This window comes from Hirundo rustica, chromosome 4, assembly GCF_015227805.2.
Source record: "Hirundo rustica isolate bHirRus1 chromosome 4, bHirRus1.pri.v3, whole genome shotgun sequence".
In the NCBI taxonomy this organism is placed as follows: Eukaryota; Metazoa; Chordata; class Aves; order Passeriformes; family Hirundinidae; genus Hirundo; species Hirundo rustica.
The window spans coordinates 29,663,191-29,690,854 of NC_053453.1; the positions used below are offsets into that span (position 1 = coordinate 29,663,191).

At 43.1% G+C, this 27,664-nt stretch overlaps 1 protein-coding gene across 7 annotated transcripts in view; it reads right to left on the reverse strand.

Moving 5' to 3' along the window:
- Positions 1-27,664, reverse strand: part of PRICKLE1 (prickle planar cell polarity protein 1) — a 65,185-nt gene that overhangs the window by 13,437 nt on the left and 24,084 nt on the right. The window contains exon 2 of one of the 7 annotated variants that reach the window (XM_040061211.2): positions 25,560-25,666. The exons of 3 other annotated variants lie outside the window; for them this stretch is intronic. The gene's annotated coding sequence lies outside the window, so the exon portion shown is untranslated. Of the gene's footprint in view, positions 1-1,210; positions 1,276-1,675; positions 1,726-2,059; positions 2,192-25,559; positions 25,667-27,664 lie in introns of those variants that run through there. 3 more of the 7 variants (XM_040061212.2, XM_040061209.2, XM_040061210.2) reach the window with 3 other exon arrangements.

Genomic DNA, 27,664 nt, shown 5'->3' on the forward strand with positions numbered 1-27,664 from the left:
CAAGATAACTACATTAGAAGAGGAAGGGCACAATATAACAGCAATAAACTACCACAAAGTAACTATTAATAATTCAAAGCCTATTTCCAATATGCATTAGGCACACGAAATTCCATTCCCTAGCTACAGTTCAAATAACATATCTACAGTGAGCTCCACAGCTCTCTGTGTGGGAAATCCGGATCCAGAACTGTAAGGGGAATCTGCATCAGCACGAGCGCACAGCTGCTGGGTCCTTTTGAGTAATGAACTACCCAGAGCAGTCAGGAGTCATTCAAAAGATCTCTAGATGGACCCTAGAAGAACTGTTTTCCTTTTTGCTAGCCAGTGTACAAGGACCAACAGAGGAGTTAACTGCTTTCCTCCTCCAGCATCCTAGTGCAAAGATCACTTTTCCAACTGGAAGCCGGACGATCCTTCTCAGGGTATTTTCTTTTGACGAGCCGTAGTGCAAAAAGCAGGCTACCTGCCTTTAGCAAAAGGAGGAAGCCCCGTGACAAAGCATCGCCCCATGCCAACACATCTGATTTGGCCGCGTTGTCCTTGGCTCTGCACATCGCTGATGGAAACTCAAGCGCACACAAAGCAAGACCCAAGCCTCCAGATTAGAAAGAGGTATTCTCACGGATGCTTCCCCCTTCTCTCCTTAAGAGGTGTACAGATTTAGAAAGAAGGAAATCTTGCCTTTTACAGTCTCCCATTGATTTTTTAAAAAATTCTATTTTAAACAGCAGCCAGACTTTACTCCAATGTACACATATACTCAGGTTTCACCCCATCACCTGTTGGCTGTCGAACAACACCCTTCTTTGTTAGGGCTCACAGCCCTCATTTGAGACAAGTTTCCAGTGAAAACACTTGAAGAAGTGTTCAATAAGTCACAAGACAGGAATTGTAAAAAACCAGGAAAGTAAAAAACCTCTGCGCCCAGCCCCGTGCACCCTGACAGCCCCGCGCCCTCATCTCGGAGGAGCCGGGACGGTGCCTTCCTCAGCAGGCAGAGATCCCTGAAGGGTACATGGGAGCTTTTCCTCCCTGTCCAAGTTTCAGAGACCTTAAGGTGGGTCAGAGGCACCCCCAGTCCCCCGGCTCCCCACGCTCTGGAGCCGGATGCGCAAAGGCGCCGGCAGCCACCGGCAGCCACCCCTCTACCCTGCCCCTCCGGCGGAGCTGCCGCGAGGGAGAGCGGATACAAGTTACCGCAAATTACCTCTGTGCGACGCCGAAACAGCGGCCAGGCTGCTGGCGGAGCCGGGGTGGCGGCGCAGGAGAGGCGACGCCGGCTGCAGCTTCACCCCGAGCCCGGGGCTGCCCGGACCCGCACACCAGCGCCGGCAGCTCCCCGCGGCTCCCTCCCGTTCCCGGCAGGCCCGGAGGAGCTGCCAGCGCCAGGAACGGCCCCGCCGAGGGAAGAGGGCGGCGGGGGCTCCTCCAGCCCTGTCTCTGCCGGGCGGCGCCACCGCTTCCTTTCCCCGTCCCGCTCGCCGGGAGCGCAGCGGGAGAGATACCTGCTCTGCCCCCGTGCCCTCCCGCGGGGCGGCAAGCCGGGGGCCGGGGAAGGAGCAGCCTCCGCAGCGTTCCTCCCCAGACTCGCCCCGGCCCGGCACCGGAGCCTCCTGCTGCCGCCCGGGGGACCCCCGACCCCCGGAGAACCGCAGCGCCCGGCGCCCCTCACCGCTCCTCCGGCGAGCGCAGGGAGGAATCTCTCCCACCAGCGATCTTCGTTCAAAGTGCTGCCCCAGGCGGGGGAAGGAGCGTGGGAAGGGGGCGCGTCTCCTGCCACCGCCCCCGAGGCAGGAAGGGTCGCCGTCCCGGCCGCCTGCCCACCCAGGGGACCGAGCGCCTGCAGAAGCGATAAATTCTGCGCTCAGGACACGACGGACACACAGTGCTTTTGTTCGTGTTTACGCCAGAAATAGATTTCCCACCCCACCCTGGACGCGCTCCGGCCGCCCGGGCTGACCCGGCCCGGCCCCCGCCGCCCCTCGCACCCGGACGGGAAAACATTTGATCTAGGTGGCTGTACATGAATAATAAAAAGATAATAAAAATAATAAACCCTATCTGAAGCTGAGGATCTCAGAGAGCATCCGTCCATCACTGCCTCCCTTGGCCCATTCCAAGCGGGAAAGAGGCGTCCGAGCCGCAGCTTCCGTACAGAGAAGTAGCACCGGGGCATTTTCTCAGAGGCTGCCAGCCCCAGCTTTTACCACTTCCCCCACCCCCGTAAGCATAAAAAAGCCCCGAGAGGCGGGTGGTTCGGCTTCAAAGGCAGGCGGACGGCTTCCCCCCGGCACCGCCGATGTAACCGTGAACACCGCGGTCAAATTTCCTCTTCCCTCCCGCTCTTTGTCTCCCTGGGGAAGTCATTATCAAAGGGAATTTATTCGCGCTGCATCTCAGGGTCAGAGCGGCAGCACACGCAGCCCCGACGCGCCCACCGCTGCGCGGGGCAGGGGCGAGCCAGCCCCCCGCAGACCCCGGCCCTCGCTCCCCGCCGAGGGCCCGCGGCCGGGGGCGGCTTATCGGCCCGGCCCGCCGCGAGGAACGGCGACGGGGCACTTCGCAGACACTTATCGCTTCCCCGGGAACCGAATTTGCATGGATTTAAATTCACTTCTGCAACTTTGAATGGGTCTGGCCGCAGTGCGCTGAAGGAAGCCGGCCCTGAGGGGTACGGGAGCGGGCTGAGTGCTCAGAGCAGCGTCCCTGTCCCCAGCCCGGTCACCCCCTTCCACGGGCTGCCCCTCGGCTGGGCACACGCCAGTCTCATGGCAGCCGGGAGAAGCCTTCACGCTCCTCCCGTGGGCTGATTCCCCATCGCTAGGAGCAGGCAGCCAGGCCGGCCGGCCGAGGGAGCGGGACCAACGCCGGGCTATCTGATGCCGAGAGGCACAGCCCAAACTGAGATAACGACGCGACAGGCAGCCCATGATCCCCACCGCCGAGCGAGGAGATGTGCCCAGAGACACGACCACTGCACCTGGAACCGTGGGTAAATGCAGCAGGCACCGAGCGGCTCCTGTCACAGGGAATCAAAGCTGCAGTCTGTGGCTCCTGCGGCAGGAAAAAACCTGCTAAACTCCAGCAAACTAACCAGCTCCCATCCTTCCACACCCCATTTCACTTCCATAAGCAGTTTCGCTGGTTGTACTACCTCCATTCTTAAACGGCTTAGTCCTTCTGAGGTAAAAACTGGCGTATCATTTGGACGAGCTAGAGATTTTGTCAGAGCTTTTGTCAGTGCTGGCTTTGCGAGACCCGCACTGTTCCTATGCTGTTTGTTGGACTGAGCAGACCCCATCTGGCGGCCAGCTGAACATCTGCCAGCTCCATTCATCATTAATCAAAAATGGAAATGTCAGAAATAATGTTTATTCTCCCCCGCTACATGACTGAATAAATACCAACAATTTGCATATATTGTCTACTCCTTTTCCAGAAGTGCCTGACATTTTCTCAGCAGCTCCCCACACTGAGGGCTCAACACCTCTGTACAGGAAATTGCAAAAATGACAATCTCGTTTGGGAACTTCTACAGCACAACCAGCTCAACGGCTGCAGATAAGTTTGCAAAGTCTTGTGACCAATAGTCTACCGAAGCCAAAGAAGACACATCCACTCTGCTGGAAAATCAAGCTGTCCCCCATTTTGCTAACACTTTTCTTGACACTGAAGTATCAGAGGGTGTACAGAGATGGTTGCCTACATGTTTGGTGGGTTTTTTTTTTTTTTTTTTTTTTTTTTCCCTGGACTTTTGTGATTTGAGCAAGAAACTACTATACTATTCTGGACAATGAACCTATACATTACCAGGCCAAAACCAACCATTGTGATCTTCTAGTCTGAACTAATGTGGTCATAAGATTTTCCTACATTTCCTGTCTGCATAAACAAAATATTTTATCTTGATTTAAAAGTACCAGCAATGAAAAAACTCACTACAAGTTCTGTTAAATCCATCTGCAGCCCTTGCTAAATTATTTCAGGTGGTCTATTATTTTACAGTACATTATTTCCCTTTTTTTTTTTTTTTTTTTTTTTTTTTTTTTTTTTTTTTTGGTTAAATCTCAGATTGATGTTTCAGTGCTCCAACACTCAATTCTATGGTACCCTTGAATGCTAAAGCTAAAGAAAGAGCTATCATAACTCCCCTTAGGCATTTGCAATTTGTGAAAGTCATTCCTGAACTACCTCCTTTGATTTCAGCTGCTTCCACAAGAACAAATGTGTTGCTATGATTCCTTCTTTATTTTCACACAACAAATATGACAGCACACATACTCGTTATGTGAAGTACAAACTATGCCGCAGAAGTTGCCTTGGAAAAAAAAAATGAAACTAAAAAGACAGGCAAAACCTGACACGTTCTTTATGGCAAATACCACATTCTTGACTGCATCTGGATAGAGCTGATCCTTCAAACAACCAAATGCTTCAAGGGACCTGTAATGGATATGGAACCTTTTGCCCAAAGGTATCAGCGCAAATTTAGTCTAGGTAACAACTTTCTTGTACTGCTGACCACGCCAGGGATATTCTCTGGCCTGTAAGAAATTTGCTGAGTTGTCAGTGTGGTTTCCCAGTTCCAAATTAGCCAGACCAAGGAACATCCCCTGAGACAACACTGGTAATTGGTAACTACCTTTGCTAGCAGTCACAGAAGACAGACCAAGCAGCGGAAAACAAATTAACCTCTCGTGCTTCAGAGGCAGTTTCTCTAGGTAGGACGGTGGCACAACACCCACCTATCAAGCCTGATTAGTTCTGTGGATAAACAGAGGAGTTCACCATCTACATCATCACCCATTAATGATCACCACCTCCATCCTAAGACTTGTAATTATCATCTCACATGTTCATTTAAAATAAAAAGTCACAATTCAGCTATGACAGGTGAAAGCAGGAGGAAAGGTGAATGGAAACTAGAACAAAACCAACAACAATAAAAATCTCAGTAATAATTCTTTCAGAGAAATCAATGAGAAAACTCCCCCAAATAAGCCAGGTTTTGTATTTTTAAATAAAGCAGGAAAGCTCTTCCATCTATCTGACAATTCAGGAGGAGTCCACGGAGCAGGAATTCCAACTGCCTCCCAAGCGGTGGTTATACACAAATCAAAGCAATGTCTGATGAAGGCAGGTTTGCCCTTCAGGAATTTTAGGGATGATGATTCGACCATGTATGGTCCTGCCTGAAGGCTACAGCACAGGGAACTCCAGGATGCATTTATAGCACCATGTCCTTTCCACCCCCAGTGGCCCTGGGTTTATGTCCCAAGGGAGCAAAAAGACCAGAATAAGGAAAGCAGTTTCATCATGATCTGAGATGATCTACTAGAAAACCCAACCCACTGAAAATAGTTCCCTAGACCTGCCAGTGTTAGCACAAGGAAAAACCATGACTGATTCCTGTGAGGCTGGACTGTTGTGCAGATGGAATTGCCAGCCTTTCTCCCTCTCTCTTCTGGAAAAACTGGCTGTTTATACTTGCTTAGCTAGTGTATAAATGTCCTGACTTCCAAGAGCACTTTAAGTATGTTTGCCTTGGTGTATTCAGAAACCCCATGGACATCAACCAGCACCTCTAGATACTTAAATGTATTGCCAAACCCAGCCCTAGGCTTCCTCTCACAGGTTATGAGTGTGGAATTATGCCCTCATGGATGGGAACAGTTTGGACAATTTTATCGCTATCTACAGTCACTAGGAGACACCTGACTCATGGGATGTCCTTGAAACAAAGCACGAAACTTGAAGGACCCCAGCGGCAAAGGCCACCCCACACCTACAGCCATGGGTGAAACTTCTCCCTGTTCAACCCTCCTCCCTCAAATCTGGGAGTTTGGCACCAACAGTGGATCACTATGTGGGGCTGGGAGCAGAGCAAACCAGGGGTGTTTACCAAGGCATTGAGGCCTCTGAACTGTGCCACTGACTGGCGTCTTCCTTATTTTCTTTTTTGAGGCTGCAGAGAAAGGGCGTGGAGGCAGCATCTCGCGACTTCTCAAGGCTCCAAAGTCTGACTCTTTGCCAATCTTTAAACAATATTTAAAAATAACATTTAAAATTCAGAGAAAAACACCTCTGTAGGAGACATACTTGTAAAACACAAGAGATGATATACAGTAAAGAGATACAGGGATTAAAAGGAAGTGTGCATGTGAAATTCAACAAGTTAAAAATATGACAGTTGCCCAGCAAGGATTTGTGATTGTGTGATAGTGCTTGGTTTCCACTCTTCTCTTTGCTGCATTCCCTGTCATCCTAACAGCCTGCCCTTTCTCTGCTGGCCTCAGTAAGTCAGTACACCCAATGGAAATATTAACATCAGGTAACAGATCAGGAGACAATCAAGTAGCACTAAACTAATAATAGTAATAATAGCAGTTCATTTTTATTTTCACCTCTCAATGGTACATAGATCTGCTGAGGCATCAAGCAATCAGGCATCAAGGTGGGAAACAGTGTCTACTGCTTGCTCTGGATCGCTACACCAGCTGTGAATGGCTTGATGACTGGCTGGCATAAACTGCTGTGCATTGGGAATGCTTGACTAAGAGAGGTTTATTTTATTTCCTTTCCTTAATGCTCTAAGAGTTGAAGACCAACACACCTTCTAAAACCACAACACTACTTTGCTTCAGCAGCAAAGAATTAAAATTTCATTAAAATGCCCTTCCTTGTCAGATCGGGCTAGGACTTGCTCCTGAACCAACAGGTCTGCTGCTGCATCTGGAAACTCTCAACCCCACAGGCTCCTCTGAAGAGAGCAATCTTGATTTTATCGTAATTGGCTTGGTACAGCCCACAGTCATACAGGGCACAGGTAAGCAGCTAGGTGCCCACTGCAACCACCAGCTGTGGGCTGCGAGTGGGGCTCCCCTACACTGTGGGACTCCCCAGCACGCTCTGTGGCCAGCGCCTGCAGCTCCCCGGCTGCACAAGGCACAACAATGTGCACTGCAACAACGTGCGCCTGCAACGCTCTGCCAGTAGCAGAGGCTGTCGCAGGTGGAATCGCTGCCTGGGTTTTTAATAACGCCCCAGCACAAACTCCATTATGCAATGGGGAAGGTGTTGCAGAGCCCGTGCTAATGCACTGTTTGCTTATTGAGGGAATTTCAGCCAAGTATCGTGCCAAAGCCCGTGCGGATGGTGAATGATGTCATCTTCTCTGTGTCAAGCTCGGCTCCCAGGCTTTGCCTCCGAACTACTCACAATTTATCTAAATTAGTTTGAAAATTGATTTAGATTAAAAAGAGAAATGGTATGAAGTCTGTGATCGTCTACTGTGGTCAACATTCATACATGCAGACAAAAGGACATTTAACCCAGGAGCTGGCACCCATGTAAAGAAAATAATAACAAAAGTAATACAGTAGTAATATTATAAACTAATAATTCAAACAAATATTTGAGCTAGTATTTGAAAACAAATTAAAAACCCTTTGTGAGTGCTGTTTTGTTGTGTGAGTGACACGCCAGTTACACTTAGTCTTCCCTGTCACTGGCAATGCTTTTCAATACCCTGAATTTAGGAAAAACCACAAGTGATTGACTTTAAATGAAGGCAAAATTTGACATGGAGGATTAACACTGCTCCTGCAGCATTATTTCCAGAGAAAACAAAACTGAGTTTAAAGCCAAAGATGAGAGATATGCAAAGGTTTGTGGTAACCTCCTCTTGCTTAAAATCTGCAGAAGGAAGAAAATCCAGCAGCCAGTGAAATAGGTATCCTGTACAGTTCTTCACTGCCATTTTCCACTAGCTATATACACAGCACACTACAAATACAAAGGAGAGGACAATGCTTTGATTATCTATTAGTTTATTTTACCAAATTAATGTCACAGGTCAACCTCAAGACAGATAGCGATGCAAGAAGGATGCAAAAATGTCAGGTGGATAAATGAGATACATTACACTTTTATTAGCTTTCTTTAGTACAGCAGCTGCAAGAGACTACCTAATTGATGAGCTGCCAAGACTGAAGACCATGAAACTCTACCAAAAGGCATCACCAAAATATGATAAGTATTTCAGTATTTTGCAAAGAAAGATCAATGGCTAAATAATTGTCTGAGCCAGGTGAGCCTGGAACAGTCCTCCTCTCACTTCTTGCTCAGCAGACAAAGTTAGGCAGGCTTCTACCTCACCAGAGGTTTGCTGCTCTTCTATCCAGTATGCCTCTGTTACTGTGGTTTGAGTTGTATAAGGTTTCTTTTTCCTCACATTTAAGAAGGCTTGGAGTGGGCTAGGCAGCATTCAAATGATACCCCGACTCCAGAACCAACACACAGTTTTGCAATGTGTTGCCTTAAAATAGAAATGATACTTGTATCTCCCCTTCCTCTTATTCTCTCCAACCTTGAAATTAAATATATATATATATATATATATATATATATATATATAAAAGAAACAAAAAGAGAATATAAGAAAAAGTCACCCACCTAGCTGAAGTTCCTTCAATGAGAGCCACAAAGGTTTCACTCCCACGTTTTTCTTAAATGCACTGCAAAACTCCATATGCTGGCATTTTGGTCAAAAAAAAATATCCAATCTCTTGTTTCCCAATGAAAGCACTGTAATGTAACCTACTACTCCAGAACAGGCAACAAACCATCCCCCATTTACATGCCTGGGCAAATAAAAATCAGTGTTAAGGGGCTTTTGCCCTTAGTACAAACTTCACCTCACTAACATGAATCTAACTCTGTGTGGCAAAATAAGATACAGGCTAAACAGGGATGGCTGAAGCTTGCTGTTTCTTTTCCTGAGGGGTGGGGGGCAATGGGATCACTGAACACATTTTTGGGAAACCTAAAGAGGCTTTCTGCTTAACAGAGTGAAGAACGTTGATCTGAAGGTTACACACTTTTCTTCCCTCCCCCCCTCCTTTTGCTTCTTTTTAATTTTTTTTTTCTGTTTTCTTTTTCTCTCTAAGCATGATGGTTTTTCCTCTGCTGGCTTAGCTCCCAGAACTAGTTTATTGCAGGATGAGTTGAGCCCAGTTGTCAGTGTTAGGAATGGAACAGGAGTAACACCAAGAGGGATGGTCCCACTCCCGGTGAGCAGCTAGCTATCATAACTACACTGACACATCCAAACCACATCAAAAGGCAGTCAGGAAGAAGGCTTCAAGAGCACTTTTCCCAGGTGCATGCCAAATACCCTTGTGATTATGGATACTCAGTTATAAACTGAGGAGAAAGATTAGGCAAGAAGTGTTAGTTCAATAAAACCCTCAGACGTAGCAGAGTCACCATCCACAGGCATTTGAAAAGATAAGAAATTGGCTGGAGAGTGGCACACAGAGAGCTGCAATGGCTTGATATACCTCGTCCCTGGAAGTATTCGAGGCCAGGCTGGATAGGGCTTTCAGCAACCTGGTTCTAGGGGAAGGGGGGTTGGAACTAGATGATCTTTAAGGTTCCTTCCAACCCAAACTATTCTACGAGTCTATGATGATACTATGAAATAGTATTCCCTTCTCCACAAAACTAGATGCTTAGGATGGGGTGGCTGGAAATATAAAAGTGCTCCTTTCCTTCTCCATCTCCACTGCACTGAAGGCCAAGTGGGCAGGCAATGTCTGTTCAAGACGCAAGTTATGTCTGTTTGTTTAGTAGGATAATATTGAAGACTGTAGTTAAACAAATATTCAAATAGAAATCCAGTTAATTATATTTCTTAACTAGCAGTTATTATCCTTTCCACACCAACTGGCAAGATAATTAATTGTAACTACAACAAGGAAAATCAGTTGAAATTCCCTAAAATATCAAGCTTCATCTCCTCAACATGACACTACTATAGAAAATTCTAGAGCCTCCAAAACATATATATTTCCTTAACTGTCTTTAAAGAAATGCTTGTAGACACTTAATATATAAGGATATTTTAGGAGCAAAATATTTTTGATTATTTACGGTACTGAAAATCTGGATGTTTGAAGCAGACAGTACAAACGAAGTTGTTTTAAGACACTCAACTGGTATCCCTGACATGAGTGACCTTTGTGCAACATCCATTGATCTCTAAGCCCTCACGGCACTGTCAGCTGCTGAAACAACAACTGCTTGACAATACCTGACACCTGATACTCAGTTGGCAGCCACCGAGCTTTAAGCTACACCCACCTGGGCTTGCCAGCACATCCTGGCTTTTCTCAGCAGCTTGCCCAGGAGGATGAATTCCTTCGGGTGCATAGCCTTGCAATAATAACACCTAGCTTTGAAAGAGTACCATAATTTAATGGAAGTGAGTAAGTGCTTAATGCAATCTGTGGCCATAGGCAATGCATGCTTCTAGAATCAACAACTTTCACCCTCGTTTTTTAGAATATATTTATATTCAGCCGCTATAAAATGAACCATTTTACCATTGCTACCAGTTCCAATAACAGAGGCTGAGATAATCTACTCAAGTATCAGGCCACTTGAACAAAGATAGTTCAAGATTAATTTCTGAAATTCTGCAGTTTCTGAAAAAAAACCACTTTCAGCAGGGGACAGGAGAAAAGCATCCAACCCTTCCACTACATAATATTTTATTATTTTTTAAATAGGTTTTGAAAGCATATATTTGAGATAGCAATACAAACTCAAATTTCAACAACCCAGGTTTTTGTTATGTAAAACCTGTGAATATCAGAGCTGCTTGATATGACTTCAGATATGTATGACAGGTGATTTGTCAAGACACAGCATTTTTACAGGTCTGAAAAACGGCACTCATCACATATAGAGTATTTAAAAATCCTGAGAATATTAATGTATGTTTAGTATTATTTTAAGTTTTCAACATTTTAGTCCCTTTATACTTGCATATTTTCCCAAGTTGCTTTCTTGTCTACAAATAATTATCGCTAGGACAAGATCCACTCTCAGACAATCAGTAAGCAGAGGAAAGATGAGAATCAATGTTTGACAATGGCCATATGACTCTCCAGCTTAAAGTAATCTTTGGCTTTTTGTGTTACACACACATCCCTCCCTCCTCAGTCAGCAGCTAGCTTCTCTTCAGTGGTACTCCTTCATAATGCTTCTCTGATATGCAGAACTAATGAGTCAGTGATAATTCAGTGTTAATAATACTGTTTTTGTAAATGCAATTGACGTCTGGCCTGGACTTCACTTCACCTGAGTCTTCTGAAGGTACTCTGAACCTCCTACTAAGTTTTAAAACAAGAACCACTTTTTCCACCAAAGAAGAAGGTGAGGATTTGGGCAAGAATCACTTTTCAGGTTTGGACAATTTGCCTTCATCAGCAGATATCACACACACCTTCAGACTGTTGCGTAAGCTCCAGAAAGAGGAACTTAATAGTTGTGCCTAATGGGCACATCAAAGAAAAGAAAACAAGAAAAAGGATAAAAGATTTGAAAAGACCATCTAGTTTAATTAGCTACAGTTTCACTAGGAAATGGATGAATCAAGAATGGAGAATACTGACAATCAACATGGTGCCATTATACAGTTGGATTTAAAATGTCCTTCCTCAATCAATTCTTCGTGTACTGGTCAGATAAAAACCTAAAATTTTTCAAGACTTAGTTACTGTGCAGAGGTCCAGAGAGAGGACTGCTTAGCAGGAGTGAAACCCACTCTTGCAGAATTTTATGTAGCTAGTTTGCACAACATTAGGCTACAGAAAATAAGGGATGCCCACATAAACCCACACTGGCTCTGTGCTGAAACCACAGAGCCTCAACTGTTGATCAGCTTCCTCCTGTAAATTAGATTTAGGCTGGATTTACTTCTTCCCTGCACATCACACAGCTAAGATTACACTTGGAGAAATCTGCACAGTCAAAACCAGCATGTAGAGCAGGGTGAGAAGCATGCACTCAGCACTTCCTAGCAAACCCGACCAGATGATGACTTATTAAAATTTCAGGTAGATCAGCTTCTGCTTGATACCATTAGACTATGTTACAATGTGACTGATTGATCCTTCAAGACATGTATGACCAAGTGGCATCAGCAGTGCCACTGGGACAACGTACCTGTGAGGGGACTATCAGACTTCCTGAAAGAGGAAAATGAACAATGCTGGGGAAATGGAAGAGGGCAGTTAGCACTCTACAGCTTAGATGTTAAAATAAGACTTTTATGTCTAATTATGACCTTATTACTCAGCTGCCATCACCGCAATGGACAAGTTGCCTCCTCTTGATTTCTCTGATCTACAGAAGACAGTGGAGCTAATGGAAAAAAGTCAAAAACCTGAAGCAAAATGCTGATCCTGCCAGCAGTGAATTTACAATGACTGAGGTAAGTTTACGAGATGCAATTATCTGTAGTTTTGCCCATTAAGTCTTGTAACTGTCTCAATGAGAATTTAAGAGCATACACATTTCAAGTCCTGTGTGAAGTTAGTAACTTCATGAGAGAGAAACAGTGCAACAAAATCATTCACATTTTGTATTATCAACAAATAAAGAGAGCAAGTTTTTGGATCCAGCTATTACCTCTAATTACACATATCTCTATGAATAAATGAAAAATGCATTTTTTCCCTGATCATTAGCCTCATTTACACAAGTGTTATGAGGCCAGTTTTTAATCCATTAGTGTGAATTAAGCGATACCCTGCTGAGTGCAGGACTGCTCAGACATGCTGACTGTGGAGCAGCTGCTCTCCTCCTTTGGCATTGAACATTGATTAGCATCACAGCACATGACACACTGCAGGGCATATTGTGTGTCACACTACAGCATACAACATTTAATGAGAACCCAAAGCAAACCCCACGGTTTAGAAAGCCAGTCTCTGCTCTGAACACCAAGGCAATAATTAAGCACATGGATTGTCCTGGGAAAGACTAAATCCCTTGAACAGTGGGCTTTCATTTTGGGACAATGCTGACTACCTGAGGCAAAGATGTACATTTTCTTAGTTATCCTAAGCAGCAGCAACTGTACCCACTGCCAAATAGTAGTATCTTGTCACATTTTTCAGGAAGATACTTAGGTATTACCCTTGCAACTCTGATCGATGAGACAGAATGAAATCTCTATCATTAGACCCACACAGAACATTTAAAGAAAGTAATAACAGCTATGAAAACAGAGTGCCGTATATAAACCCAACTCCCCAAATACAGGTTGAGGTTAAGTATTGACTTACTGTGACTGGCATTCTTCATCAGCTTCCCTCACCTGAAAGATGGGCTGATACCACCCTTTTTTTGCACAAATTCATTACTTATTTGAAGCTGCTTTGACAATACTGCAAAATAGTGCATCAGGGTATCATCAACATTTTGCTGCTTCTATGTATTTAAATGAAGGGAAAGAAAAGCTTTTCACAACAACGGAGAAATGTCACACTGTTCCAACTCTGGTTATGTTACATGAAAACATGTTTCACCATAAGGGGTAACAATACAAGAATGTTGAAAGCACCGCTGCCTCAACTCACCTGCAAAGGAGCATACATGAAACACTGGCAACAAATAGCTTGGTTTGTTCTGAATGATTGGAACTTTGCCCTCTGACTAGTAAAGGTATCATCATGCACATCTTTTATCTAGAAAACCAGTGCAGCAACAGAATCCACTTTTCCAGGTAAATAACATGTTTTGATCTGCGGGGAGTTCTCCTGCTTATAGACCCTGAGGAGAAACCCTCTGGGGGGAGTATGCCGTGTTCAGTCCCTGGAGTTTATCTAACTGCCATCACAGGTATGCATCTGCTTCAAAGAGCAGAGCTAAAACCCTTGTGTGAGAGCCATAACAAGAAATCAGGCATCATTAATTAGAATTGTGGAGAAACAAAAAAAATCCACTGTGCTGTTCACAATACAGTCAATTTTGTAGGAAAACATAGCATAAATAACAAGGGGTTAAAAATTTTTACATCTACAGCTCAGTCCATGGAAACAGCTAAGAAGGGATAGATCACTTCTCTATTTCAAAAGAATAAAGAGAGAAGAAAAATCACAGGATGACCCCAAATTGCATGCTCTCTTCTTTCTTCCTCCCACAACTCAAGGGCACAAAGACATTTTTCAGATTTGGCAGAGAAAAGGCACTTCAGAGGCTGGACTTTATATTAAAAGGGGTGTTATCTTATAAACTGAGAACAGACTTAGGTTATGCCAGAGATCTTTATAAACTAGTTCCTATTTTTGATGGTGCTTGCCTCCCTCCCAATAAACTCAATGAGCCTCACTGCTAGAATGCTTCGGTAAATAGTTAGAGGTGATGCTGCCTCTGCAACACTACTGCAAGGCAGCAGTGCCAAACTTTTTTTCTGGTTGGATCACTAATCACAGTTCAGTCTCAAGAAGGATACCCATCACAGCATTTCTTCAACCCAGCTCCCCTTTTTACACCTTAAATTAACTCATGTACTCATGAGTGCATATGCAGAATAAACTAACTGCACCTGTATCTTGTAGGAGCAGGTGATGTTCTGGGCACTCCTGGCCCACTGTCTCCCTGGAGACAGGCAGTCACCAAAAAGGAAGCCCCCAGGGGCAGACTGGGTGAGCAGGTCACGCTGTGCACTTCTGCTGAGAACAGTGCTGAAAGCCTTCAGCCCCCAGTCCAGGAGGCACTGGAGAACACTTCATGTCAGAGCATGGTCTGGGAGAACCAGTGAGACACCAGCCATGAGCTCTTGGTGCAGCTGCAGCCTGCACAGTGTGAAGTACCCCCAGTAGCCCAAATACCAGCACTTAGAGTACCTTGGTCCTCCTTTGAAGGAAAGGACACTCCAACAATCTCTGCACTAGTAAATGAAACAGGAACAGGGCCTAAGTGTGAGCCCCAGCCTGCAGTCACTGCCACCCTTTCACTGGTGGTACACTTCACGGGGTAGTTCTGAGTAACTGGCACAACTGGGCACAGTGAGTGGGACACAGGTAAGGCCATGGACTGTTCCTACCATGTGGGCCAGGAAAGGGTTTGGCTTGGGAGATTGTTTCTCCATCCTCCCTCCACAGTCCTCCAGTGCCATCTCAAAGAGTCCTTGAGCCCATGCTTTCTTGTAGTACCCCAACACACACAACACCCACTCTCAGCTCCCTGATGAGTATTTCAGACATGCTAATCGTGAAAAAAAACCAATCCACTAAAGAGCAATGTCTGTGAAAAGAGCAGGTGTGTGGTGCAGTACAGAGCGCAGAGAAACCATGAGCCAGGGCAATGGATTTGAACAGTCTAGCATCTGGTCTCAGGGTCAGAGGACCAGTCACTGCTAAATGAAACACTGCCTAGATAGGTAATAGTGTTGGCTTTTGAGAAGCCTTCCACTGACTTCAATAAACATGGTTAAAATGTAGAATAGCAATATAACTGCTGCCTTCCTACAATTTTTGGGCTTACATAAGTTCTCAGAATAACAGAATTATTTAGATTGGAAAGTACCTTTAAAATCATCAAGTCCAACAATTAATACTGCCAAGTCCACCACCATGTCCCCCAAGTGCCGCATCTACACATCTTTTAAACACGTCCTTATAAAAATAAATTTTGAAGCTATGATTCATTCCAGCCTGAGTGCTGGAAGTAGTTATAAACTTCAATGCAAAACATCTATGTTATAAATTACTTTCAGAAACTCTTCCATCATTTGGAAACTTTTTGATAGAATCCAATTTTTAATAAAAATAGCTTTTAGTTATATACATTTGAGAAGCAGATGCAGAGAGACCATTGTTACTAAACTGAAAATAAAATTAGAGAAATTTGAAACTCCTTTTTTGAGTTCGGATGATTTTTTTAATGTGTATTACACTTACAAAAGAACCCTAGAGTAAATGCAAAAAAGCAAAGGACTTTCAATGTCATTCACACAGATATTAATTTCAGAAGATACTGCTGTTTTCAATCAACTTTAACACTGTTAATTTTTTCTCATTATCAGCAAAACAAAAAAAGTACATGCTGAGGATAAGGAAACAGCTTTGTTTATCTACAAAATCATGTGCTTACCAGAACTAAAGCATGTATTTGCCATATGTCAGCCCCTGCCCCCCTTCTTTAAATTACAAATTCATTAATATAGCACAGCAGTGCTACATCATTAGCAAGGAATAAAGCACATTTTAAAGAGCAATTAAGTGGTATAAAACTACTTGGAGAGAAAGGTTTTCCACTGCAGCAGTGTCTCAGGGAGACCAAAGGGGAAACCTGACACGAAGGAATGTCAGCCTGAACTTGATTAATTTGTACTCAGAGCAACACGTCCCGTCTCCCACTGCAATGGCAGCAGCTTCCCACATCGCTTTGCTATATTCTCCCTCAGTTTTCTTCTGATCTGTAGGTCATCCAAGAGATGGATTTGTTCAAATTGCCATCATTAATAGAGTCATATCTTCTGCGCTATTGTCTCAAACTTCACAACTCAAACCATCTGTATTGGATGCGTAGGCTCCCAGAAACGGCTGCTTTGCTGAACAGATTGCGCAGGCTGAATATGCAACGTCCCAGTCCAGAATGTGCAAAGCCGACTCAAACACTCCCACAGACAACAGCAGCCCTTCCACGAGACCCACACTGTGCTTTCCTGGAATGGTCAGACTGGAAATATCAACAGTTCAGGACAAGGACACAACATGACTCAAAACCAGGTCAAGTCTGAATTTTAGTTTCCTTCTCATTGCTTTTTTGTTTGGGATTTGAGACAAGAAGTCTAATGGTTCAGTTTTATGGCTTAGAAAGAAAAGACTTGAAAAGCTCTATCCCTGTCTTAAATGAAAGCAGATTCCCACCCGAACAGAAAAAGCCCAGTGTTTAACAGTGCTTTGCTTTCAAGCATTGTTACGTTGTTGAAACAAATGTTTCTGTGAGGTTTAATGTAGAGGAATTTATTTAATTTAGTGTATTTCTATTGTGAAATTAAAACTGAAGTCTGTTAAATAGGCTTCCTGGCTTAAAAAACAAACAAACAAACAACAACAACAACACCACCAACACCAAAAAACACAAAAAAACACCAAAAAACACCACAAACAAACAAACAAAAAAAAAACCCAAAACCACCCCCCCCCCCAAAAAAAAAACCAAAAAACCAAACCAGTGAAAAAGCTTTAGTTCTGTCCTGTGAAGATCCTAAGAGTATCCTCAAAACTCCTTTTCCTTGGGAGTTAGGATGCTCAGAAAGTTTGGCTCTTAAATCAACATATGTTTGTTATTTAAGTTATACTGTCATTGTTTTTTTTTTTTTCTGTTCTGTAAGACCATAGCATGGCTATCCCTTCCAAGCCTGGAAGCAACATCTTTAGCTTGTGAATATTACATTACCCCCTCACCTACTAGACTAGAGAGAAAACACTTTTGCTACATAGAAGGCCTGACAACCCTAAACAAGCTACAATAAAAAGCAGGACCTGATAAAAATTCCATTACTTGCTTATCTGCAGAGATTCTTCCCAGTTCAAAGGGTCAATTTCCCAGCAGGGCACCAGTGCTTATCAGCTAGCTCTGCTGAGCCTTTCAATTGCAAAGAGAAGTGTTGCCTCCAACGGGCATGACAATGGCACTATTAAACAGGCACTTCAAAGATACAGATGTTGCAAATGCTTTGATTTTGCCAAGTTCTCTATGCCATCACCATCCAACAGACTTTTTCATGTAGAGGTCAGAGTCCTTACTAAGCAAATGAAAAACAGGTAATAAAATAAGTCATGTGAAATGCAGCAAATCCATTGCATGCCTCTACGCTCAAAGCAGGTCCCCTTGTTTTCCTGGGTACAGAGAAGCCCATACCTTGCCAAGAGACAAACAGGGCTACCACAAGATAAAGTTCAATTAATCTGCTGCGGCAGGTCCAGTAGGACCTGCATATATCCCACAAATCTGCAACTTTCCCTTCCCACAGGAATAAACATACAGACAGTAGTATTACTGAGGAGGACTTGGAGGAGTGGACATTTGCAAGAGCAGATCTGTTGATTAGCTGATGTCTGACATACCAACCTGAATTCATTTTAAGCAGGCTGTACAGGCAGGACAGCCGGTATTCCCTTGGATGATTAAAGAGACACGGGGTTTGTTTGTTTTTTAGCTTGCTATAGGGTGAGGAGACTGGGCACAGTCAGCATGGTCACTCTCTAATTATCACAGGATCATGTGATACAGGTCATGCTTGTTAGGGTGCATATGTGGTCATCCCACATCTGCCCGTTTGCATCAGCACTGGATGCACACTCCTTTATCTAGATCTTGGATGACTTGCTTCAGACCTCTCCTAGTATTCGATCTTCTCTTCAGTGTGACCTCCCTTCACACATGTTTTAAGTAAAGGTCTGCTGCCCTGAGCACAAGAAGTATGCACATCATTCATCTTCCTTTTCAATTAACTCTGTCCCCACTCTCTTTGGAGCAACGGTCCTGAGTCCCAGCCTTGCTTTTTCTGGCCAACCATCTGCCTGGATAGAGCAGCATCCTTTGCAAAGAGCGCTGCAGTCTCTTTGGAATGTCTGCAGTGCAGTTCCTTCAACCTCTTAGCTTGTAACCCTTGGGACATAGGTAAGAAGATGTGCCAGAAAGAACTGTAACAGGAAGAAGCTTCATTTTCACATGAATGAGGACATGACAGGAAGCTTTCAACCCAAAACGTTTCCTGTCTGATCAACAGGCCGCAATTTACACATAGGAGTAAACATTGTGACCCACAGCAAACCAAGGTCATCTCCTCTAAAATATGCCTGTTGACAGCATAAACAAACCCTCACTAAACTAAGTTTTAATTCTCAAAAAGGAGTTTAAACTCAGATATGGGTTAGATTCAATCTTCACAGAAGGAACAACCCTTTTTCCAGTTACTGTACTTCCCTTCTAATGGGAAAAAGCCCTTTCACTTGGATATCAGCATATCAGCTTCTGCAAGCATGATTACAAAGAACACATGCAAACAAAAGCTATTATCACATACCACTAAGATACACTATACCAGCAGAGACCCACATACTTTCCACCTGTCCCAGCAGCAAAGCTGCAAGAGCAGTTTTTGCCAACATATTGAAACCTCGCAGGGCACAACCACAACACAGGGCAACATTGTAGTTTTAGTAAAACTGACCAAGGCAAAAACCCCAAACCCTAACCTCCACAGCTGACAGACTGAGGTGTGATAACACACAAGTTATAAACAGCTTTGTCTCACGGCTTTATGCCATCTCAGCTACTGTACATTGATGTGCCCTCTCCTTCCATGCCCGCGGCAGCAAAGTAACTCGTGGTTGTAACTTGCACACTATGGTCTCTCTCTTCCTTTCTTCTGTCCTCTGCCTCCCACCTCCCTTCTAATGCATTACCTTTCAATTAGTCACAGAAGTACAGCAAAACACACAGTTCTCTGATCTCTTAAGTGGTAAAGGTCTATATCTCTTCAATCTATAAACACTTGGTACTTGCCTTCTCTCTAGGAGGAGCAATCTTTTCGACAAGAACCCGCTTTTCAGAGAAGACGACAAAATTGGAGGAATTTAGTAGGAGATGTTTTAAATATTCATGCTAGCGACCTCTATGCTTGTTTCTATCAAATGCATTAAGAAAAGATTCTCTCAAAAGTTGAAACCGAGCTGTTGTGCCTGAATCTTCCAGGTGTGTACTGGTACGCTTTCACAACCAGCACGTACACCGGCAGCCCCTTCCCTGGAGCTGCCCACTTTCTTTAGACATCAAACTTGGGCATCTGTACAGGTAAGTCTTTGTGCCTCAGTAAACACATTGCTTTAGGTGTACACGCTGAAATAGAAAGCATTTCAACATCAAGTCATGTACTCTGACAGAGGATGCTCTCAACCTGTGCTCAGGGAAAAATTTTATTACTCCAGTGGTTGCCAGGGACCATCCAGCCATTTTACTCTGTTAGTAATTAGATGCATCATATTAATTTCTCCTTTTAGAAGAAATCTGAAGCCAGTGTTACTGAAAAATGATCTGTGATCCTCAGGTATCTAACAACATTTAGTAGGCTTTACAGGAAGAAAAAAGATAGACTTAAGATTTCAAGTTTAGCAATGAGGCATGAATTTCTACTACGTATATGGCACATACTTATTTAAAACAAGTAATTTACTGCAGATTTAATGATCATACCATTCTGCAGTGATTTTTGTAAATTTTATAGTAGAAAACCATGTGACAGCAGGCTAAAATGCCTGTGTAAGTTTTAACTCAAGGAGAACAGTTAATTTAATGACACTCTTCACACGCATACATAAGCAGGGACCTGACTGACAAAACAGCTCTATCATGAAAAGCTTAGGTAAAATTTAATCAGTTAATATCTAGATGGCTTCCCTTGACAATCCTGCTTTAATTGCTGTGCAACCTGTCATTTTGTAACATGATTTGAGGAAAAATAAACACTGAAATAAGGTTTTGCAATGTTCAGCTTATCCTGAAACATCTCTTCATTAGACCAAGACACAGGAATAAGCATTTATTAAAAATACCACATACCTAACTTTATAGTGTAATACACAAGCAATCCAGGACAGTCCTGGGAGCCAAAGAAATCAAGATTCAGTATGTAAAGTTGTATCAGGAACCAATGGACTAGGTGTCCTGAAATAGTTACTACTGATCTAGAAGATCTGGTACCTTCATTAATGCTAGTATGTCTTAAGTCACTCCATCACCCTTTTGGGTTTGCTCATGTTGCTGATCATGTTTTAAGTGTACCTCCCTAAGAAAAGTCCTGCTGGAGAGTTCATTTCATGGGGTTGGTAAGAAAGAAGTTTAAAATCCTCCTTTGTAGTTTAAGGATCACAGTTGCCCGCTTGTTTCCGGTGAGAGTGCTTCAAAGTGGAAGAACAGGCTAGTCCATCCGAAAGTGTGGAGGGTCCAAAAGTTAGATATGACTCCAAATGGAATCAGTGAAGAGAATTCAGCACTGGGCAATATGCCCTTTTCCATATGGCTGCTGGGCTCCCTGCCAATCACAGCTCAAGAGCTAGTGCTGGAAATGGAAAGATAAAAAATTACAACCGTCTCGGGCTGGACCCCTGAGCTCACACATCTGCAAAGACGTGCGTGCCGACACCAAGAAACAGATCAGAAACAGAGACACATGAGCTGGTGGAGACACAGCCTCATAAAGCCACATGATGCAGTGCAGCTGGATATCCAGCTTGGCCCAGCAATGATATAGCTGCATTTACATAGTTTTGTGCCACTAAAATTGGAAGTCTCTTGCATTCCCCCACAGCTTCTGCTTCCAAGGAAGTAGAGCCAATCTGGGAATGCTGAGAACACGCATCTGCGGTCTAGAAATGCTCCAAGTGAAAGCTGAGAGGGTGAATCACCATCTTCCTACCAGCTGAAGGACAGGAAGAGATTTAACAACCTATCTCCTTCCCCATCCTCATCCCCCATCCTAATAAGGAGCTGTGATACCCAGGAGCAGAAGAGGTGATTCAGGTGAACAGGAGAGCTAACACCAGCAGTCTGGATCTGGAAAGAGATGCACATCAAGGGGAAAAAACCCAAAACATTGCAAAGAAAAATGTTCTAAGTGCAAAGCTGTTTAAGGTAAGTTTCAGACTTCTGTCTTCAACACTTGACAGAACATAGAAAGGATTGTTACTTTCAGTTAAACTCTGAATATCAGTGAAGCTATGACACCTTAGGTAAAAACAGCACTCATCTCCCAAATAGCCTAAAAATTACACTGAAGCTTTACTTAAACAATGTCCAATGGGATAAATAAGCAGCATAGTCAGCACTGGCAATGTTGGGAAATGGCCAACACCAACGCAGCAGATTGAGCTGGGACTCAGAAACTGGGAGGAAAGCTGCTTAGGGAGGCCCACAGCCTTAGGCCAAAACACAAGGCACTGCTGTGCAGAGCAGGGAAGGGAAGGGTAACAGAAGACAACTTCCATTAAGCCATATAAATCACTGGAACTGCTTGTAGGGAGGGAAAAGTACTGGGATGAGAGGACTGACCATGCACTGGAGGCTGTTTGAGACTGGATCTTGGTCCACCAGGCTCCAGCAGTGCCAGGAGATCTCAGGGAAGGGGAAAGGGACATCAGGAGCAGGCTGGATAACAGCATCTCCACTTCCAGAGGCTGCCCTTGCAACAGACGATGCTGATGCAGAGCCACCTTTCCTGAAAAGGCAGAGTTTTCACAGGAGCAAGCCAGAAAACTATAGGAAGTCATGGTTAGAGAGGATGATCCGCTCAGTGCAGAATGCAGTCTGCTTTACATTCAGCCCAGCATCTGCTGCTCACTCCTCTGCCCAGGATGCCCAGCACTCTTACTGGATTTTGCACCAGATTTTTTTCTGATTAAAACCTTAATGGAGCTTCAGGTTTCAACTATTTTCTGATGGCAAAAAATATCCATGGTAGTCTGCCTGCTTGACAAAAAGGAGGACCTGCCCCATCATCTGTCTTAAGATCTGAGGTGACACAATACAGGCCTTGGGATTTCTCACCCCAGGGCTATCTCAGTTTTGACAATTTCACTGCAGTACTGATCCAGACACTCCCTCCCTCTCTCAGCAGTTTGGTTGCTATTCTCAGGACAGGACTCTGAAGGGCAGGGAGGGAGAGATCTTTAACCAAGACAACAGGGCAGCAGAGCACAGAGATTGTGAGCTACAATGAAGACAGGCTGGGCTGCAGGCTCTAGCTCTACTTACAAACAAGAGACACACTACATGTGTGTATACATATGCATACACACAGGCAAGGCTACAAGCAAGGAAGGTGATTCCAGGGCACTTAAGGACACAACAGTAGGCAGGTTGATACAAGCATGTAATAGCACAATTTAAAGAGCATGCTGACAGCTAAAAGATGCAAAGTAGTCTATTCTAAGAAGTACCTCCATCTACCTTATGGTGGAATAATTCATTTTGTATTCAGTAAAATTAGTTTCCAGAGTAATTAATGCAAACTGACTTCAGAACTTACTTAATTATTTGTGTGGGTACAAGAGGCATTTGCCCTGAAATACGTTAACTTGAAATCCCCAGCAAGCTTAACAAGCCTGAAATTGCTGGGGATTTTTTCCTTCATTTCATTCTATGGCTAGAGCCTGAATAGTTATGCTATAGTTTGTGTAAAGCCATGGCTGCTTTTCCTAAAGCACTAGCCTAACAGCCAGGTGACACATCTCTTCCATCCACCTGATTTGCCGCTCCAGGGCCCTGAGCCAGACATGGACTGCTGCTGAAGGAGAAAGAAATCCAGTGGGAACAAGAACCATCCACAGAACATACATTCCATAAAGCTCCACTAACAGAGAAGAAACAGGTTAACCTCTCCCACTGCCAGTCCCAAAAGAGGCTCACACTTGTTCTGGGAAGTGGCATAAAAATCTGGTTTGTTTCCACCACAACTCTCCCAGTCACTGGAAAGCCTGAATGCAAGCACGTATCTGTGACCACAGATTTCACTTCACTAGGGCAAACAAATCACGGATATTCCTCTCCCCAGCAAGAGAGATTGCTGGAGCTCATCTTTGGAGCTTTGTCTGTGCTGCATTTCCAGTGCACAGCATTAAGCACATATGAATTAAATTGTCAAGAAAGACTATCTCCCCTACCTCTCAACAAAACCCCTCAAGAAATTCAGCATCTCAAACCACATCCTTATTAAAAAAAATTAATAAGTACTTAGTCAGAAGGGTGTGTGCAAGCCACTAAACCGAAATTCCTAAACTCTAATCCTTTCCAACAATAAAACTTTCTGCTTCTGCCAAACCACTTGGTCCATCTGTTTCACTTTCTTTCTTCTAGAAAGGGAAATGTGGCTTCCTCAACAAAAGCAGTCTGTGGGCTTGATCTTTGTAGTGTCCTTTTCCAAGTCAGTTTTTCTTGCAAATCATTTTCACACTAAACCTTCAGGCCTTGGCTAACAGAAAACTCAGGTGATTGTACAAGCATCAGTTCTTGAGCCATTGCCATACACCCAGGATTATCTGCTTTTTGTTGCTTTGGTTGAAAAAACAGCTGGAAAAATATAGGTCTTGGCTTGCATTTTCTTGACAGTTGAGGGACGGAGAAGAGAGTATTTTCTCACATAAAATGCCTTCTTGAAAATAATAAAATCTGAAGAACCAAATAAGAGTTCAGCCAATCTGCTTCCAGGTTTCAACATCTAATTCAAAAAGTCAACATTTTTGAGAATCCAGGACTTAGAGAAAGTCTAAGTAGGTATTTTCTCTAATGTCTTTTCATCACAAAAAAAAAAGTCTGACGTATGAAATGGAGAATTCCTTTTTAACTATTAAAGAACTAATTAACACCTTCTAATATTTCAGGGATGTAAATTTTGAAGAAATTCCATTTGTTGTCCTGTACCTTGCAAACCTTCAAAACAACACATGACGTGGAGAATGTGACCACCAGTCCATCAAGATGTAGGTAACTAATGCAACACAAGTACAAGAAACAATTATTTAAAGAATATATACCACTTAACTGCAACTATTTCTAGGCCTCCTACTTCAAGGTACAAAGCAAAGGCAGCTTGAGAGCACCTTCAAAAATGTCTTCTGCAGGCTACCTTTAGAGGAATTGCTCCTGTGAGTGGATACACATCAGTAAATGTTCCTACTCCTTACCGTTTCATATGGAAACGTTTACTAAGTTACACCGGCATAAATGGCTGTAAAATATCGGAACAAACCTTCTCCTTCAACATTAGATACTTCACCTCAGATTTTATTTGTAATTAAAATGTTCCACAGGAAATAATACCCATAGCCCTAATTAGGTAATTAAACCTGTTCTTGAAGACTTATGTAATACAAAAGAACAATCATGCAGATGGAAAAGTTTAAACCTACTAATTACATGCATGCACAAGTTACAAGCAAAAGCTTCTTTCTTAAATCACTTTTTTAAGTTTTGCAAAATTACATGTTCAACAACCAGCTGTTGTGCATCAGAAGTGAAGAGCTTACTAATGCAAACCTTCTACTTCACAGTGCTGCACTAAAAGCCCCACATTAATTATCATAGATTTCAAAGACTCAGAAGAAGAAAATCAAAGAATTACAAAAAGCTCAAGTCTGCTTTCTAAATCCTCTTGATCTTAAATGTGCCAAGAGTTTGGAGTAACTTCTCTTTACACGATTGTAGTAAATATTCCTTCCTCACCTGCCTATTCCACTCTTCTCCAAGATGAGTGGTAATAAAGATGTCTCAGCTGCTCACGAGGCAGCTGTCAAGCCATCCTACTTCAGAGTTATAAAAAGTACAAGGATTAAAAAGGGTGGGGGGAAAATCAAGTACAATCACTTTTCTTAGCGGGTGTTTGTACAGTTGTAAATCAGCTCTGAAAAATTAAGATGAAGATGTTCCCTGTACTGAGGAGCCTCAGAGATACTCAAGGGTTTGAAAAATCAGTGCTTCTCATTCTCTTTTGCAACTTGTTGCTCAAAATATGTACAGCCCAAGTTGGAATCTGCATGTCAAAATTAACTTTCCTATGATCAGCCTCTGGCTTCATGAACATCTGAAAAAGGATAATTGCAGTTATACTTATTTGTATAGAAATGCATTTAGTTTACACCAGTGCCTCAAGTAAACAGCCAGTGGTATTTTACAGCAAATCAGCCAGTTCTCCAAACCTTTTTAAATAGTCTTGTCTTGTAGAACTTGGACTGCAGAAAGTAAAAAAAACCACTGATCTTCCACACAGCTCCCTCTACTGATTAGCTCTTCATATGTTGTCACACTGAAAAACATTTATACAAAACCATTCAGACATACAAATCTTATAACTGGTTAGAAACACTTGAGTATTATTATAAAAAGATTTAAATATCAGGTAAAGAAATCCTAGCAACAACACATCCAAACAAGTCAGCCTTGTGTGCCCAAAAAGCTACTCAGTTCCACAAAACCACTGTGGAAAAAGAAAAGCAAATATATTCACATTTCTCCCAGCTGAAACAAAACCAACCATAATGAAAACTCACAGAGAAGTCCAGCTGTCTAGAAGTTGGGACAATAATAATGTCAAACTTTCTAATATTTACTAGTGGGAAATTGCAGTTCCCTCCTTTTTCAATAATGTTTGCTTATGGAAAGTCTTAGCAACAATTGTTACCAGGAGAAAGTGCAATTAGACTAAAATCTTCTACTGTAAGAGACCCAATGTTTGTGAATGCTGTACAGATTTATCAATGTGCGTCTAAATTCAGCAAGGCATTTGCAATGCAACAGAGAAGACTCCACAAGAACAATAAAGAGCTTTATACTACCCAAGTACCCGGTTTTAATTTGACTTTAGGAAAAATGCAACTGCTACCCATGAGAAAAACATTCCTGTTTTCTTTGACCTAAGAAACTACATCAGTAGACAAGATACTCAGTAGTTACCTCACATGACCTCATCATCAAGGATTCACTTGTGCACATTTAGATGATACAAAAGTATTAATTATGACCCTTACTACCCGCATTAATAGGTCAAAAATACAACTCATGCTCAGCCTGCATTTGCTCTTTAAGATGAGTTCTTTAACTATAAAAATCTACATACACATAACATTTCCTTCATATAGTTCCCTCAGCGCAGCACATAGGACTCAACATGTGCTTTCCTCACTTTTTGCAGCAGAGGACAGCCGCTCTTGATGGGTGTTCCCAACTATTTGCCTTGGTGCTTCAATTTAGTAAAATAGTCTGTGTTTAGTCATACCACTTGGATCCCCCAATCTTGTACTAGAGCACGAAGTACCAAAGACTATGTCAATAGCTCTCCCATTTCTTCCTGTGGCTGACATGGGCTGAAATATCAGTGGCTTAACAGCATGAGTCCACTCAGCGTGTACCATTATTATTTCATTTTATTTTAAGGTCAGTGGACGCAGCTACTAGGTGCACCAAGACTTGTAAAGAAATAAGAAAACCATGCTTCATAGCTGCTTATCCTTCAGCCCAAAGGCTGTGTTTGCAGCAACCAGGCAATGCTGTGACTGCTTGCCAGGCTTTTTTTAACCAGGTTCTGGTTATTGTAAGGCCTTTATCTTGACCCTCTACAAACAGAACTCCAATTACAGGCAAGCATGTCAGTATATATCCATTTTTCTTACTGTAATTCTGTTCAGAATTCCTTCCCATTCAAGCTTTTCCCTACAGTTATCCTGCAACTCATGAAACAGATGCATAAAATGCCAATTTTAAACACACTTCTTCCCAAAGGAATACCAATTATTTCGAGCTTCAGAAATCTTGATGTGCTTTGGGAATGGCTAGACAGAGCCATCTCCTGGCTAGACAGGAAACAGAACTTCTGTAAATACACACCTTAACATGTGTGAACAAGTTAATCATCTGCTGCAAGAGAAGACCTGTGTGCAGATTAAAGGTTGGTTTGGTACCTGTGTAGCACAGTTCCTCAAATCAACCAGTTAATAACTACATAGATGATGGAGAACAACCCATCCTGTTTGCTACTAAGTTTTTGGAGAGTATGGATGTGTAGCCAACAGCAAGCCCAAAACCATTCCTGCTGGTTTGAGAAATACTGACACAGAAGCAAAACTTTATTCATTTGTCCATAACAGAAGCCCCAAAGAATATCCAGGGTTCAGGAAATAAATCACGCACAAAATTGGTCAGAACTGTGAGGCATCCTAACCTGCAACCTTGTCTGATTTCCTTAGGCATAACTAAACTCAGTTACCTTAACTTTTCACCAGCAATTTATACAAACAAGTAATAGTCA